The sequence below is a fragment of the Salmo trutta genome, chromosome 5 (assembly GCF_901001165.1).
Source record: "Salmo trutta chromosome 5, fSalTru1.1, whole genome shotgun sequence".
NCBI lineage: Eukaryota > Metazoa > Chordata > Actinopteri > Salmoniformes > Salmonidae > Salmo > Salmo trutta.
In genome coordinates this window covers 7,528,065-7,546,331 of record NC_042961.1, presented here as the reverse complement: position 1 = coordinate 7,546,331, position 18,267 = coordinate 7,528,065, and the positions used below count along the sequence as shown (strand labels likewise).

Genomic DNA, 18,267 nt, shown 5'->3' with positions numbered 1-18,267 from the left:
CGAACAAAACTGAGGTATTTGGACATAAATATGTATTATTTCGAACAAAAACAACATTTCTTGTGGAAGTAGCATTCCTGGGAGTGCATTCTGATGAAGATCAGCAAAGGTAAGAGAATATTTCTAATACTAATTCTGAGTTTAGGTTGCCCCGAACTTGGCGGGTGTCTGTATAGCTCTTTGTGATGGCTGAGCTATGTACTCAGAATATTGAAAAATGTGCTTTCTCCGTAAAGCTATTTTAATATCTGACAAAGCGGTTGCATCCAGGAGTAGTCTATCTATAATTATTTAAATAACTGTTGTATATTTTGTCAACATTTATGATGAGTATTTTTGTAAATTGATGTGCACATTCACCAGACGTTTTGGTGGGAATACATTTTCTGAACATCACGCGCCAATGTAAAATGCTGTTTCTGGATATAAATATGAACTTTATCGAACAAAACATACATGTATTGTGTAACATAATGTCCTAGGAGTGTCATCTGATGAAGATCGTCAAAGGTTAGTGCTTCATTTAGCAGTGTTTTGGGTTTTATTGACACATGTCCTTGCTTGGAAAATGGCTGTGTGATTATATTTGTCTATGTACTCTCCTAACATAATCTAATGTTTTGCTTTCGCTGTAAAGCCTTTTTGAAATTGGACAATGTGGTTACATCAAGGAGAAGTGCATCTTTAAAATGGTGTAAAATAGTTGTATGTTTGAGAAAGTTGAATTATGACATTTTGTTGTTTTTGAATTTGCAGCCCTGATATGTCACTGGCTGTGTCCCGCAGGTGGGACGCTAGCGTCCCATGTAGCCCATAGAAGTTAAGCCTGTACTCAATTGAAATCGAATAAAAATGATTTTAGTCCCACCCTGAAAAAGTAAAATCTCTGCGAGTCAAAGGTAGTGATTTAGCTCTTACTGAGACAGAGGCTGACATGCTTTCGAATTTCAAGTAGAAGCTGAATCTCACTCGTACACGTACAGTACTTGTTGAAAATAACATCTATTTAGTCCAGCCCTTCATGTTTACTACATCTCAAATAAATCCCCAATAAATCACAGTGGGGTTGGAGTAAGCATGCATTAAGCATGAGTCATCACGGGTTAGTATGAGTTAGCATGGGTTATCGTTAGCGTTTGATGGCCAGGGTGAGTCCGTCGCCCACAGTGAGCATGCTCAGATCGATCCTCTGGTCCATGTGGAGTTTCTTGTTGAGCTTGTCCAGAGTCTGGGAGGTCAGGTCATCAGGAGCAGGGTCCACCCATTTACCACTCCAGAGTACCTGGGGGGAGAAGGTGGGGGGGATCAGAGATACAGGTGAGGTGTGTGAGGTGAGGACACTGTGTTAACTAACCTCCAGACAAGCTTCAATGCCATACAACTCTTCTTCTATGGCCTCCAACTGTTCTTAAATGCAAGTAAAACTAAATGCATACTCTTCAACCGATCACTGCCTGCACCTGATCGCCCGTCCAGACTCACTACTCTGGACGGTTCTGACTTAGAATATGTGGATAACTACAAATACCTAGGTGTCTGGCTAGACTGTAAACTCTCCTTCCAGACTCACATTAAGCATCTCCAATCTAGAATCGGCTTCCTATTTCGCAACAAAGCATCCTTCACTCATGCAGCCAAACATACCCTCGTAAAACTGACCATCCTACCAATCCTCGACTTCGGCGATGTCATCTACAAAATAGCCTCCAACACTCTACTCAACAAATTTGATGCAGTTTATCACAGTGCCATCCGTTTTGTCACCAAAGCCCCATATATTACCCACCACTGTGACCTGTACACTCTCGTTGGCTGCCCATCGCTTCATACTCGTCTCCAAACCCACTGGTCATCTACAAGCCTCTGCTAGGTAAAGTCCCCGCCTTGTCTCAGCTCACTGGTCACCATAGCAGCACCCACTCGTAGCACGTGCTCCAGCAGGTATATCTCACTGGTCACCCCCAAAGCCAATTCCTCCTTTGGCCGCCTATCCTTCCAGTTCTCTGCTGTCAATGACTGGAACGAACTGCAAAAATCTCTGAAGCTGGAGACTCTTACCTCCCTCACTAGATTTAAGCACCAGCTGTCAGAGCAGCTCACAGATCACTGCACCTGTACATAGCTCATCTGTAATTAGCCCATCCAATCTACCTCATCCCCATACTGTATTTATTTATCTTGCTCCTTTGCACCCCAGTATCTCTACTTGCACATTCATCTTCGGTACATCCTACCATTCCAGTGTTTAATTGCTATATTGTAATTACTTTGCCACCATGGCCTATTTATTGCCTTACCTCTCTTATCCTACCTAATTTGCACATGCTGTATATAGATTTTTCTACTGTATTCTTGACTGTATGTTTGTTTATTCCATGTGTAACTCTGTGTTGTTGTATGTGTCAAACTTCTTTGCTTTTTCTTGGCCAGGTCGCAGTTGCAAATGAGAACTTGTTCTCAACTAGCCTACCTGGTTAAATAAAGTTGAAAATAAAAAATAAATACAAAATATTTCTCTGTGTTTTATATGTAGGCCTATATTTTCATGCATCTTTACCTCAGTTAGCTTATTAGATCAAATCGATTGCATGCTGGCATTATTCAAATCGTTTTCAAAATCACGACTCGCTTGTAGGAATACAATTTTGGGCATAGGCTACTCACATTATTGATGGCAATGATGCCCCCTTGTCTCACAAGCTCAAGAGACTTCTCATAATATCTGTCATAGTTCCGTTTATCCGCATCGATGAACACAAAGTCATAGGTTCCAGCTTCCCCAGCAGCTATCAACTCATCTAGGACAAACAAAAGATCACGTTGAAAAGGATTTACCCGTTTCACAACGGAATCGTGTTTGGGTTCTTTAAAATCAGTCACCGACCCAGTGTTTTTATACACATTGAAGATGGACATTAATTTTATCCTCGACTCCAGCCTAGAAAAGAGAAAGAATGACAAGGGTAGTTAGTTACATGTCTTTCATTGTCTAGGCATTTTCTGTCACAATGGTTGACCTGTGTTGTGTACAGTAGTATTTCTACTGTTGGGGTTTGGAGGGGGCATTAAGTTCATTGTAGGGATTCTCTGCTGCTAGGCTTTGCACCTTTCGTAGACACTTTCTTCTGAGCAGACGGCCTCACTACTCCACCCACAGCACTTTGTGAAGTCTGACTGACAGATGTTAGATACTGAATATGCTGTATTGAAGCTTTTGGGGAGACAATCGATGTTTCTGAATTCCAATGAGTTGAATGGGTTTAGATGTTGTATTGGGGTTGAATACTGGACAAACAGATCTAATTCCTGTCTAGAGGAATATTGGAGCAAGTAAACTAGCTGAACGACAAGCGGAATGTTGATCTGACCTCTTTAAAGAAAGGTTTAGCAATGTTCACGTATTCGTCGTCTATTTCACATGCTACCACTTGACCCTTCTCTGGTACAACCAACGCCATGTTCAGGGTGTTGTACATCCCTGGAGAGAAGGAAAATATTAACATTAGTCTCTTCTGATATTAGAATGAGGGAAGTTAATTCAGAATTAGTGAATGTTGAAAAGATTGGCACAATGAAATATATTCCAAATAATATAGTAACATTAAATGTTTTCAGTATTAAGCTTGTTTTATCATTACATACCAATTTCAATGGTTTTGCTGGCATGGATCAGTTTGGCCAGATTTGCCATCAGTTGTGCTTGTTCACTAGCAACCAGCATGATGCTCCATGGGTCCTCAAGGGTTTTCTGCAACATGAAGGAAGGAGAATTTTTATTTTATTCAACCTTTATTTAACTAGGTAAATCAGTTAAGAACAAATTCAATGACGGCCTATCAAAAGACAAAAGGTCTCCTGCGGAGACGGGGGCTGGGATTAACGTTTTATTTATTTTTTAATTTTTTAAATATAGGACAAAACACACATCACGACAAGAGAGACACCACATCACTGCATACAGAGAGACCTAAGACAACAACATAGGAAGGCAGCAGCACATGACAACACAGCATAGTAGCAACACATCATGACAACAACATGGTAGCAACACAACATGGTAGTAGCACAAAACATGGTACAAATATTATTGGGCACAGACAACAGCACAAAGGGCAAGAAGGTAAAGACAACAATACATCACGCAAAGCATCCACAACTGTCAGTAAGAGTGTCCATGATTGAGTCTTTGAATGAAGAGATTGAGATAAAACTGTTTAGTTGCAGCTCGTTCCAGTCGCTAGCTGCAGCGAACTGAAAGACGAGCAACCCAGGGATTTGTGTGCTTTGGGGACCTTTAACAGAATGTGACTGGCAGAATGGGTGTTGTATGTGGAGGATGAGGGCTGCAGTAGATATCTCAGATAGAGGGGAGTGAGGCCTAAGAGGGTTTTATAAATAAGCATCAACCAGTGGGTCTTGCGACGGGTATACAGAGATGACCGGTTTACAGAGGAGTATAGAGTGCAGTGATGTGTCCTATAAGGAGCATTGGTGGCACATCTGATGGCCGAATGGTAAAGAACATCTAGCGAGAGCACCCTTACCTGCCGATCTAGAAATTACATCTCCATAATCTAGCATGGGTAGGATGGTCATCTGAATCAGGGTTAGTTTGGCAGCTGGGGTGAAAGAGGAGCGATTACGATAGAGGAAACAAAGTCTAGATTTAACTTTAGCCTGCAGCTTTGATTTGTGCTGAGAGAAGGACAGTGTACCGTCTTGTCATACATGACCTTTGTTTTGGAGGTGTTCAGAACAAGGTTAAGGGTTTAGAAAGCTTGTTGGACACTAAGAAAGCTTTGTTATAGAGCTTTTAACTCAAACTTTGATTTCAAACATCGACAAATAAAGACTAAAACATGACTTTTTTTATGACATAATCTAATCAAACAATGTAATTACGCCGTGTTGCTGACTGCAGCGTCTCAGCACAGTGTTTGTATAGTACTGTGATGACCTCTAGTGGTTATAGTAGCCTATTTAACTGTCATGATAATGTAGAAAACCAGTATCTTTCTGTATCTATCTGGTTTATATGTACAGTACATTCCTGCTTTTCATCTCATAAACACCCTGGTTCTCCCCAGTCTTACCAGTCCAACCCCAACCCTAGTTTCATGTCCTCATCCCAGTTCAACATTAACACTAGCCTCAACCTCAACCCTAACCCTGGCTCTAACCCAGTCCAGTCTTACCAGTCCAACCCCAACCCTAGTTTCATGTCCTCATCCCAGTTCAACCCTAACACTAGTCTCAACCTCAACCCTAACCCTGGCCCTAACCCAGTCCAGCCTTACCAGTCCAACCCTAACTCTAGTTTCATGTCCTCATCCCAGTTCAACCCTAACACTAGTCTCAACCTCAACCCTAACCCTGGCTCTAACCCAGTCCAGTCTTACCAGTCTGAGTTTGGTCATGACAGGATGTTCTCTCAGTGAGTTGTTCACGACATACTGCAGCACTGGGTCATTCTTCCCTCCACTGTGGCTCTTACCTGGCAGGGCAGATCCTATTCCTGTGCCTGACCAAAAAAACATCAGTTACAAATTTAGTTTTGCATGGTCATTTTAAAGGTCATTTTGATTGTCAGCCCCAAAGCCGTGTTCGCAGCCATGGCAAATATTGATTACAGCGTGTTCAGGATTTAGCAAGTTAACCTTTGTAAAGAATTCTTTACTGTCAACATCAGGATAAGAAATTGAAGTGCTTAAAGATGTTAAAAAGATGGATATTCTCTGAGTCTGTGCCCTCGTTTGGCCTGTAAGGAAAAAAACAGAATGGTGTGGGCTTACTGGTCAAAAACAGCTGATTTTGCCAGCTCAGCCAATGAGATGTGCATGCACTTGGATATTCAAATGATCTACCAACTCAGAGTTCCATGTGGGGACAAACTGCTCTGGCTGCCCCTGATGTCCAGCATGCAGACTTGCCTTTGCAGCTTGTAAACCACCTTGTGTGGAGGCTCTGTTTAGCCACTCTTTCTTGTTGGCTAGCAATCTATCTATGTTTGCAGCGATTGCTAGGGTACTAACTAAGTGTTTCTTAACAGCCAACTCTTATTAACCACATCATTTGAAAAAAGTGACTTTCGAGATTGTTGTTGCAATTCTGGCGTCTCATTTATAACCATTGAGTAAATTGCACACTAAAATTGGTGCATGGCATACATATGTATGTTTCGTGGCTATCTGACAGACAAAAAGTTTATGAAAGACAAAAACAAAGGCAAATAGCTGTGGACCTGTAAACAGACCGTTTGAATTCAATAGGACCTATCGTTTTGCGTTTACTTTTTCTCCAACCTACGCTGCTGCACTGAGCGAATTCTAGAACATTGTCTACTCACAGTGATGGCCATAACTTACACACTTCAATGCAAAATGTCATATGTCTGTTCACCTGTCAAATTCTACTGTATGTTATAAACCAGCTTTCTTTCTGGTGCATAGAGCAAAATACTTGAATTAATAGCATATCTAATAGGCCCAGTTAAATGAGAGATGTGCATGGTAATTGTTTGTAGTCTGTGGCTACTTCGGGAATATGAACCCATCATGGCCCAAGTAGTTTAAGAATTTATTCTGCAATGGTTCTGAAAATATGTATTATGTGTATAAATGCAATATTTTCTACTTGAGAAATGTCAAATTAGAGTATTCAGACGAAAGCTTCAGAAGTAACCTACAACCATCTGTGCCACTGTTAATAAACTGTGCTCTGGATCTGAGCTCTGGATCAGATGGTTTAGAGCAAAATAACTTGTTGATTTACTACTATGAAGTGGGTGCAATTAAATGAGATATGCGACAAATAGTATACAGTACTTGTTCTAGGTCTATGTGCTAGCAACCTGGTTAGTATGAAACCATCACAGAAAAGGTGAGGAATTTATAATGCAATGATCATGGAAATTAAATAAATAATAGCCTAGAAAATAGATGCCTATTTCTAATTATGTTAAAATGCTAACGGCAAATGATTGCATCTTATTAACTTGTTTATTGTTATGAACAAGCGTGTCCAGTATATCCCCCATATGCACAACACACTAATCTACTTGCCTGCTTGCAATGCAAAACTTCAACCACTAGAAAGTGCATACACAGTCTAAAGTTTGCTGGAAGGTGAGCACATTTTCAAGTCAAGTTCAGTTTTTATAAATTCAAACTTTTGTGTGAAATGTGTGCACGCACATTTTGGGGTATATTCTGTATGTATGTAAATGTTTTTAAATGAGGCCCCTGAGCCTAAGTCTCCCCCCTAGTCAGCAGGTACTGTAGCCTAGTGGTTAGAGCCGAAAGGTTGCTGGATCGAATCCCCGAGCTGACAAGGTCAAAATCTATCATTCTGCCCCTGAACAAGGCAGTTAACCCACTGTCCCCCGGTAGGCTGTCTTTGTAAATAAGAATTTGTTCTCAACTGACTTGCCTAGTTAAACAAAGGTTAAATAAAAACATTAGTCTCCTCTCTAATGGAAAAATTGCACAGTGAGATATTTACCTGTTAGTGCAAGAACAAGCTGAATGCAGAAATACATCTTGATGTCTGGAGCCATTTTGGAAGTGTGTCTATTCAGCTATATAGAGTGAACACCAAAGAGACTGTATTGAGGGAATGTGGGTCTACAATTTATACAGAGTGGATGGGAAAGTCCACTGGCCTCCATGTGTGTTTGTTTTGGACTATCCTTTTAGGGTGAGGGACAATATATCGACAACTCTGTATGTAGATGTTTCACAAGAACACTTTCCTCACAATGTGTTTTCCAGACACCACCCCATGATCCCCATGATGTAACAGTGGGGTTTTCAAGGTGTCAGCCATAGGGAACCACTGTTTAAAGCTCACTGTATGCAGTACAGAGGGTCAAATAATACATACAAATACTAGATGTGTAACGCAGACACTAGGAGTTAGGAAGCAAGTACAGGGGGTCAAATAATACATACAAATACTAGATGTGTAACGCAGACACTAGGTGTTAGGAAGCAAGTACAGGGGGTCAAATAATACATACAAATACTGGATGTGTAACGCAGACACTAGGAGTTAGGAAGCAAGTACAGGGGGTCAAATAATACATACAAATACTAGATGTGTAACGCAGACACTAGGAGTTAGGAAGCAAGTACAGGGGTGAATTTTAGAATAAATAGAACAATCCAAAACAAGAGTTTAGCATCTGGACATGAGAAAGATAACTAATACTGCCCGGGGAAACAGCCAAAGGGAATGATAGATATAGTGGAGGTAATCAGAAGTGATGGAGTCCAAGTGAGTCTCCTGAGGCGCATAATGATGGTGGCAGGTGTGCGTAATAATAAGTAAACTGGCGACAATGAGTGCCAGAGAGTGGGAGCAGGAGTAAACGTGACAAGATGTACCATGCATTGCCCCCCGGTGGCATAACATTGGGGTTGAGTATGAGCAACACTGTTCAGTCAAACTGGGCAGAAAGCCCAATTAAGGATCGGAACCTTTTTTCAATTTCCGGCTAAAATACCCAAATCTAACTGCCTGTAGCTCAGGACCTGAAGCAAGGATATGCATATTCTTGATACTGTGGGCGAGCGGTTTGCTGATGTCAACGTTGGAAACAGAGTGCCCCATGGTGGCGGTGGGGTTATGGTATGGGCAGGCATAAGCTATGGACAATGAACACAAATGCATTTTATCAATGGCAATTTGAATGCACAGAGATATCGTGACGAGATCAAGGAGATGTGTCGCACTGCCTGAGGCAAAAATTGGTCACACCAGGTACTGACTGGTTTTCTGATCCACACCTGTAACTTTTTTGTTAAGGTATCAAATCAAATCACATTTTATTTGTCACATGCGCCGAATACAACAAGTGCTTACTTACAAGCCCTTAACCAACAATGCCGTTTTAAGAAAATACCTACAAAAAAAGTGCTGTAGCAGAGAGACCAGTCTATGACTAGGGTGGCTGGAGTCTGACAATTTTTAGGGCCTTCCTCTTACTCTGCCTGGTATAGAGGTCCTGGATGGCAGGAAGCTTGGCCCCAGTGATATACTGGGCCGTACGCACTGCCTTCTGTAGTGCCTTGCGGTCGGAGGCCGAGCAGTTTTCATACCAGGCAGTGATGCAACACGTCAGGATGGTCTCGATGGGGCCGCTGTAAAACCTTTTGAGGATATGAGGACCCACGCCAAATCTTTTCAGTCTCCTGAGGGGTAATAGGTTTTGTCGTGCCCTCTTCAGGACTTTCTTGGTGTGCTTGGACCATGTTAGTGTAACAGGGTTGGTTATGTTTCCACTTGCCTCTAAAGCAATGTGTACTTAATGTTCAAGCATTCGTATTGGTTGGTTCAACTGATGACAATAAGGTGTGTTGTGATTGGCCCCGCTTGCAGATAGGGGGAGATCGCGAACGTCAGGTCTTCCCAGTATGAAAATGTGATGCAAGGGGTAGGTCACGTTCTGAATACTGTTTTATATTTTATATTTTACAATGTGTACAAGTTTGCTGTACGTTACTGATTTATACATGTGTGGGTATATGGTACCTGTTAGGGATTGAGGGGCTTTATGGAATGTGCTTTGGCATATGATTGCTGTAGATAAGTGTTAGCTAGCATACACCGTTGTAATGGTCACATAAGCCCACTGCTAACACAGTTGTCTTCATGCTACAGCTTTTGCCATCGACAGCCATCAGTATCATTAAGCCCTGCACAACTACCGTGCTGTTTCTCATTTAACAACAGGTATTTACACATGTTATATTTTGTATTGTATTTTTGTATTTTGTGGCCCAGTATGAAAATGTGATGCAAGGGCTTTTGCCATCGACAGCCATCAGTATCATTAAGCCCTGCACAACTACCGTGCTGTTTCTCATTTAACAACAGGAATAAATGATGCTCAACTGGGACCACTGGCTGATGTGATTTATTAGGAGAAAACACAACGCAAGGAGAGTACGATATACATCTGTTACACTGGTGCCGTGACTCGTCTTCTTGTCTTTGCCGGACGTCACGTGGAGGGATCTGAGACCCGGCTTCAAGAAGTACTGCGGTTGCTGATGCACGCCAGAGGCCTAGGTTTCGCAGTCTACACAAGTGGAATTCTCAGGGAGCTCCTGGTAGCATGAGTGAGTGGGGGGAAATATAATGTACTGGTTATTACTTGTATGTGGTGATGCTATGATTATTTAGTGATGTAATTGTGCTGTTATGCTAGTAACCTTCTGAAGCCAATTAACGTGAGGGCAACGCCATTTTCTACCACACGGTGGCGACAAATATTTATGATGGCGTTTCTTGTTACTTTTCTGTGTTGATTCTTGGTCTTGTTAGACATCTACTACTGAACGTTTGTTTTGAGTGGATTATGTTCATTTTGATTTGATAGAATTGTTCATATTGATTGTGATTTAAAAAAAATATATATATATATATTTTTTTTTGTCTAAATATTTACATAAAAAAAGAACAATTTTATTTTTATTTTATTTTAAAAATGGAAGGTTTTGGGAGAGGTAGGGGAGTTTTCATGTTTAACCCTTCACCGCCAGTGGGTAGGGGGGCAGCTATTTCTCCAGTTACTTCCACACCTCTGGCCAGGCCAACTGCACAGGCAAGTGTGCGCTTTCCACATGATTTAGAGCTACCTCAACTCAGTGCATTCGAGCCAGTTTCACCTAGTCCTAGGAAGGAGGATGTCTCTATGGATTTCCTGGCAGACATTGTTAAAAAGCAGATAGGTCACTCCATAGGTGAAAATATTGCCTCTTGTTTGGAATCAAAGGCTATGGGAGATGGGGTAGGACAGAAGGTCGATTATGTTGGTGGTACCATGGCTGGGGCCAGCTCTAGTCTAAATGTAGTGGTGAAAAATGATGTCAGGGAACCAGTGTGTTTCAGGGGGGATGGTTCAGAGAAATGCACAGTGCATGAGTGGGAGGAGACCCTGTTGGCGTACATGCAGAGGAAGGGCTATGATGGGCAGGAGAGGTCAGATGAAGTTTTGGGTAAACTGTCAGGGCGGGCACGTGACGTGGTAAGAGTGAGCCTTCGCAGTAACCCAGTTGACTTAAGCCAGGGCCCTAGACCAGTTTTTGACATTCTGAAGCGTCACTTTAGCGACACAGTCAACTCCGACATGCCCCTAGCTGATGTTTATTCTACGTTGCCGATGGAAGGGGAGACTCCATTTGACTACTGGATCAGACTGAACAGGGCCATAGAGGTGGCAGAGGACTGTTTGAAGAGGCAGAACAAGGAGCTAGACAATCCATCACGTGTTCTGACTGTCATGTTCATCAAGCACTGTCCGAACCCAGAGCTGTCATTGATATTCATGTGCAAGCCATTGCATGAGTGGACGGTTGCGGAGGTCCATGGCAGGCTGGAGGAGTACCAGAGGAAGTGCAAGGCTCCACGTCCCTTGCGGCTGGCCCCACTGGTCACCACACTGACGCAGGAAGTAAGTAGGCCAGGGTCAGCTGTTGCAAACTGTCCGGACCCCTTGCAGCAGCCCACAACTGGCTCATCCGAGGCATTGGATCGGGTGATTGGCATGCTTGAACGGGTCTTGGAGCAGAGGCCACAGCAACCTGTAGGCGGCTATGATAACCGTTTCCAGGGGAGGCCCAGGAGAAGGGTGAACCCGTCTTTGCAATGCAAAGTGTGTGGTGATGCGAATCACAGCACAATGGATCATTGTTATTCTAACCACCTATGCTTCCTCTGTTATGCAGCTGGGCACTCACGTCAAGAATGCCCTCGCACTTCATCGGTAACTCCCGTCGCTCCATCAAACAGCGACACGACACAGCGGCAGGAAAACTAGCTGGCCCGCACGGGATGGGGGGAAGTGCTGGGCCTTGTGAGGTGCCCCAATCAGTTAGTGGTGTAGATCTAGAGTCAGTATATTCAAATGTTTGTGATGAAGTCAAGTCGAACGAAAAAGTTGTTATGCAAAATACACAGAGAGTGCTCCACAACGATGAACTCTTCTATACTAGTGTGTTACTGGGGGATGTTATAGAGGTGAGCGCTATGATTGACAGCGTTTCTTTGGCATGCACATTGAGCTCAACAGTGGTGCCACGCCTTGAGAAAGCAGGTGTGCTCAAGAGTGGCTCCCTCAGTCCAACTGAAGTGGTGTTGGTTGGCTGCGGGGGGTTGAAGACCAAGCCTGTAGGTGTGTGTGAATTGAATCTGTCTGTGTATGGCAGCAGTGTCTCTGTCCCTGTTCTAGTAGTGGATGGCCAACGTGATGAGCTTATCCTGGGCAGCAACGTGATTAAACACCTCATCAGGGAGCTGAAGACGACTGGTGACTTCTGGGAGAAGATGTCATCATCTGAACACAATGGAGATGACAAACTGTTCCGTCTGCTGGCTAATGTAGAGAGATGGAAAGGGACTGAAGTGCCAGAAAGAGTGGGCACAGTAAGGCTGAAGCGGGCGGTCACATTGGAGCCTATGCAGGAACATTTAGTCTGGGGCCGGCTGTGTACGCCTCAAAATGTATCCGCAGGCAGTGCTGTCGTTATTGAGCCTACGAGGGCACGCTCAAGGCCAAAAAACATTCTAGTGGGGAGAACAGTAGCGACATTGTGGAGCGATGGCTGGGTCCCTGTCAAAGTTATCAACCCCTCACCAAAGCCAGTAACGGTGAGACGGAATGCCAAGATAGCGGATGTTTTTCCTTGCATGGCATTAGAGGACTTTGACACTGACTATATGGATGGGCCCACTGTCAAACCGGTCCCCCTGGTGCAGCAGGTACACAAAATGGATGACAATCCAGACTTTGACAATGGTAGCGGAGATAGCTTGACCGTTGACAGTACCGTCAACCCGCACAGAGTGACAAGTGAGGTGTTGCACGAGTTAGGGTTAGGTGACATTGACATTGAGTCCACTCAGTTGTCGCAACAGTGTAAGGCCAGGCTAGTTCAGCTTATAGCCCGCTACGAGTCTATCTTCTCCCGACACAAACTAGATTGCGGGAAGGCTACGGGATATGTCCATCGCATCAGACTCAGTGACACTAAGCCTTTTAGGCTACCTTACCGTAGGCTCTCCCCTAACCATTATGACAAACTCAGGCAGGCCTTGGATGAGATGGAAGAGCGAGAGATAATCAGGAAATCCAGCAGTGAGTATGCCTCCCCACTCGTCCTGGTCTGGAAGAAGTCTGGTGATCTGAGACTGTGTACAGACTTCCGATGGCTCAATGCTCGCACCGTAAAGGATGCCCACCCTCTACCTCACCAAGCTGATGCTCTGGCGGCCCTGGGTGGCAATGCCTTCTTCTCTACAATGGATTTGACCTCCGGCTACTACAATGTGGAGGTGCATGAAGACGACAAGAAGTTTACAGCCTTCACTTCTCCTTTTGGGTTATATGAATATAACCGTCTTCCACAAGGACTATGCAACAGCCCAGCTACATTCATGAGGATGATGTTGAGCATTTTTGGGGATCAAAAGTTTTCTAGCCTCCTATGCTACCTGGACGATGTGCTGGTTTTTGCCCCGACTGAAGAACTTGGATTGCAACGCTTGGAGTCAGTTTTTGAGCGTCTCAAAGCCCATAATCTGAAATTGTCTCCAAAGAAATGCCATTTCATGAAGAGGTCAGTGCGGTTCTTGGGGCATGTCATCAGTGAAGGAGGTGTGGCCACAGACCCAGAAAAAGTGACGGCTATTACAGGGATGACAGAGAAGGATCTCATGGAGGATAACACGGACGTGCCTTCCCAGGGGAAGATTCGGTCCTTTCTCGGAATGATAGTCTATTACCAGCAGTTCATTGAGGGGTGCTCCACCATCGCTAAGCCGCTGCATGGGCTGACAACGGGGACGAAGGCACCACGCCACGGGAAAGGCAAGAGGAAAAGAGGAATACATAGGAAACTCACAGCAGCAGACTGGACTGGTGAGTGCAAACAGGCCTTTAGTCAGTTGAAACAAGCTCTCCTCGATCAGGTCATGCTAGCCCACCCTGATTTTAGTAGACCTTTCTTGCTGTCTGTAGACGCATCTAGTAATGGATTAGGTGCTGTCCTTTCCCAGGTGCCAGAGGATGGGTCTGCAGCCAGACCGGTAGCATTCGCTAGCAAATCACTTACTTATGCACAGTCAAAGTATCCTGCCCATAGGTTAGAGTTTTTTGCTTTACGGTGGGCTGTCTGTGAGAAATTTAGTCATTGGCTAAGGGGCAAGCCTTTTACTGTATGGACAGACAACAACCCATTAACGTACATCCTGTCCAAGCCCAAATTGGACGCCTGTGACCAGAGATGGGTTGCTAAACTTGCTCCATTCGAGTTTGACATCAAGTACATTCCCGGTCCCAAAAATGTCATTGCTGATGCACTCAGTAGACAGCCATTTGTGCAGCCGAGTGCTCTCCACCGCATCACAAGGGTTCCATACAAGGCCTTGCTGGAAGAAGCTGCGGGAGTACGTGCTGAGAAGGTGCAAGATGTGCTCCGCTGGTCGACCCACCCATTCGACCTCGAAAGCTGCTCACCGTCAATTGAGGCAGATGCCTGTGAAATTGTCATGGACTGCCAAACCTCCTCCTATCCTTCTCCTGGTTCTCTTTCAAAGGAAGCGGTGTCAGCAGTCCTGAGGTCGCAAGGGGAGGCTGGTCTACAGAACTGTGCGCTGCTACTGCCTCAGCTCACTCAGTCACTGGTGCCGTCTGAGATGTCAGATGTGAGAGTGCTATCCCGTGACGACCTGATATCAAAGCAGCGCCAGGATGACGCTCTCGCCAGAGTTGTCTTCTACGTGGACAGGGGCCGTAGACCTTCTAGGAGGGAACGTGGCCATGAACCACTCGAGGCTCTGCGGATTCTGAAGACCTGGGAGAAGCTCACTCTGAAAATGGGTGTACTGTATCGCGTTACCAAAAGTTTGCTGTCAAAGAAGAAGACGTACCAGTATGTAGTACCCACCTCAATGAGGTCGACAGTTTTGAAGGGTGTCCATGATGAAGCCGGTCATCAGGGGCAACAGCGGACGTTGTACTTGACGAGACAGAGGTTCTTCTGGCATGGTCTGGAGTCGGATGTCAGAGAGTATGTCAAGACCTGCAAGAGGTGTGTGTTCAGTAAGGCCCCCGAGCCAGAGGCCAGAGCTCCACTGGAGAACATCATCACGACTGAGCCCCTCGAGTTGGTGTGCGTGGACTTCTGGTCTGCTGAAGACTCCAACAACAAGTCCTTGGATGTCCTGGTCGTCACTGACCATTTTACTAAGATGGCCCATGCCTTCTTGTGTCCGAACCAATCAGCTAAAGCAGTGGCCCTTCAGCTATGGAACAACATCTTCTGTGTGTATGGTTTTCCTCGTCGTATCCACTCTGACCAAGGGGCCAACTTTGAAAGTAAATTGATTGCTGAGTTGTTGAGTGCTGCAGGAGTCCAGAAGTCGCACACAACTCCCTACCATCCAATGGGGAACGGGGGAGTCGAAAGGTTCAATAGAACGCTGGGAAACATGATCAGGGCTTTACCTACAAGAGCGAAGCACAGGTGGCCCCAGAAGCTGAAGTCATTGACCTTTGCCTACAACTGTACGGTCCATGAAACCACGGGCTACGCCCCTTTCCAGTTGATGTTTGGGAGAACCCCACGTCTGCCTGTCGACATGATGTTTGGTACGGTGCTGCAAGACTCAGAGGTTGTAGACTATGACGAGTACATAAAGTCCCTGACGAGAGACCTGAGGGAGGCCATGGAGACGGTACAGGTGTCGGCAACCAAACAGCTGAAGAGGCATGCGGGCCTCTACAACAGGAAGATCAGAGGGGCTCCAGTGGAGGTCGGTGATCGGGTGCTGCTGGCGAATAAGGGTGAACGTGGAAAGAGGAAGCTGGCGGATCGTTGGGAGAACAACCTCTATATTGTTACGGAGAAGAATAGCGACATCCACATCTTCAATATACAGAACATGTCGACTGGCCAGGAGAAAACGGTCCACCGTAATCTGATAATGCCTGTAAACTTCTTGCCTCTACCTGACACTGCCTTGGAGACACCTAATATGGGAGACCGTGAGGATCCGAGTGAGGAGATGGAGGACTCATCCGTGAACGATATACCAGAAATGGACATTGGTGAGAGGACTAGTGTGTGGGTATCAGAACAGACCTCGGGGGAAGGACAGCCGGAGCACTCTGAAAAAGAAACCCCAGATGTGCTGGAAGATGGGCCACTGGCGAGGGACCCTCAGAACTCACCACATTCTGAGGGTGCCACTGGTGGCACAAGCGTGTCAGAGCTAACCTTTGGAGAAGAAATGTCCGAACCCTCTGAAGAAGAAAGGCATTCTGAAGACAGTCACAGAACAACAGTCACAGAACCCTTGACCTTGACTATCCACCGACTGTGGAAAGTGACCCACCAGTGGTGGTTGTAGGTGAACAGGTTAAACGTAATAACTCTGTTAGGCCTGTCAGGTCAGCGGCTGCTCGGGTTAAGAAACGCCCAGTGAGACTCATAGAGACTATGCAGACACAGAGGGTTTTTCATACAGAATTCATTAGAATACCTGTGTGGGTGTAGGATTAGAATCCAAGTCTGTAGCCCATTTCATTTTTTTTTTCTCATTCAAGAGACCCCATGGAGGTCATGGGTCAGAGGTCAAGTAGACCAAGGTTTTTCTGTGAGGTTCTCATTGTCACTGAGTGTACTGAACATGTAACAGGCATGTTTTCCTACGGGGTCTTTGAATTCCCCTAATTCTCTTTGGAGAATAGTCTTTGCACTGGAATATTTGGTGACATATGTATTGCAAGGTATTGCATACCTCATTTTGTTTCTTTATAGTGTGCAAGTGTAATTCAGCAGGGGAGAATGTAACAGGGTTGGTTATGTTTCCACTTGCCTCTAAAGCAATGTGTACTTAATGTTCAAGCATTCGTATTGGTTGGTTCAACTGATGACAATAAGGTGTGTTGTGATTGGCCCCGCTTGCAGATAGAGGGAGATCGCGAACGTCAGGTCTTCCCAGTATGAAAATGTGATGCAAGGGGTAGGTCACGTTCTGAATACTGTTTTATATTTTATATTTTACAATGTGTACAAGTTTGCTGTACGTTACTGATTTATACATGTGTGGGTATATGGTACCTGTTAGGGATTGAGGGGCTTTATGGAATGTGCTTTGGCATATGATTGCTGTAGATAAGTGTTAACTAGCATACACCGTTGTAATGGTCACATAAGCCCACTGCTAACACAGTTGTCTTCATGCTACAGCTTTTGCCATCGACAGCCATCAGTATCATTAAGCCCTGCACAACTTCCGTGCTGTTTCTCATTTAACAACAGGTATTTACACATGTTATATTTTGTATTGTATTTTTGTATTTTGTGGCCCAGTATGAAAATGTGATGCAAGGGCTTTTGCCATCGACAGCCATCAGTATCATTAAGCCCTGCACAACTACCGTGCTGTTTCTCATTTAACAACAGGAATAAATGATGCTCAACTGGGACCACTGGCTGATGTGATTTATTAGGAGAAAACACAACGCAAGGAGAGTACGATATACATCTGTTACATTAGTTTGTTGGTGATGTGGAAGCCAAGGAACTTGAAGCTACCCTTACCCTTCAGGAAGTCCAGGATCCAGTTGCAGAGGGAGGCGTTCAGTCCCAGGGTCCTTAGCTTAGTGATCAGCTTTGAAGGCATTATGGTGTTGAATGCTGAGCTGTAGTCAATGGATAGCGTTCTCACTGTAGGTGTTTCTTTTGTCCAGGCGTGAAAGGGCAGTGTAGAGTGCAACAGAGATTGCATCATCTGTGGATCTGTTGGTGTGGTATGCAAATTGGACTGGATCTAGGGTTTCTGGGATAATGATGTTGATGTTAGCCATGACCAACCTTTCAAAGTATTTCATGGCTACAGACGTGAGTGCCAAGGGTCGGTAATCATTTAGGCAGGTTACAATAGTGTTCGTGGGGACAGGAACTATGGTGGTCTACTTGAAACATGTTGGTAATACAGACTCAGATAGGGATAGGTTGAAAATGTCAGTGCAGACACTTGCCAGTTGGTCAGCGCGGCCTTGTTAATGTTGACCTGTTTAAAGGTCTTACTCACATCGGCTGCGGAGAGCGTGATCATACAGTCGTCAGGAACAACTGATTCTCTCATGCATGTTTCAGTGTAACTTGTCTCTAAGCGAGCATAGAAGTTATTTAGCTCATCTGGTAGGCTCGTGTGACTGGGCAGCTCTCGGCTGTGCTTCCCTTCGTAGTCTGTAAT

General features: G+C 44.7%; 1 pseudogene; it reads right to left on the bottom strand.

The window, feature by feature from the left end:
- Positions 1-978: 978 nt before the first annotated feature.
- Positions 979-7,618, bottom strand: LOC115193587 (catechol O-methyltransferase domain-containing protein 1-like; annotated as a pseudogene).
- Between the last annotated feature and the right edge of the window lie 10,649 nt (positions 7,619-18,267).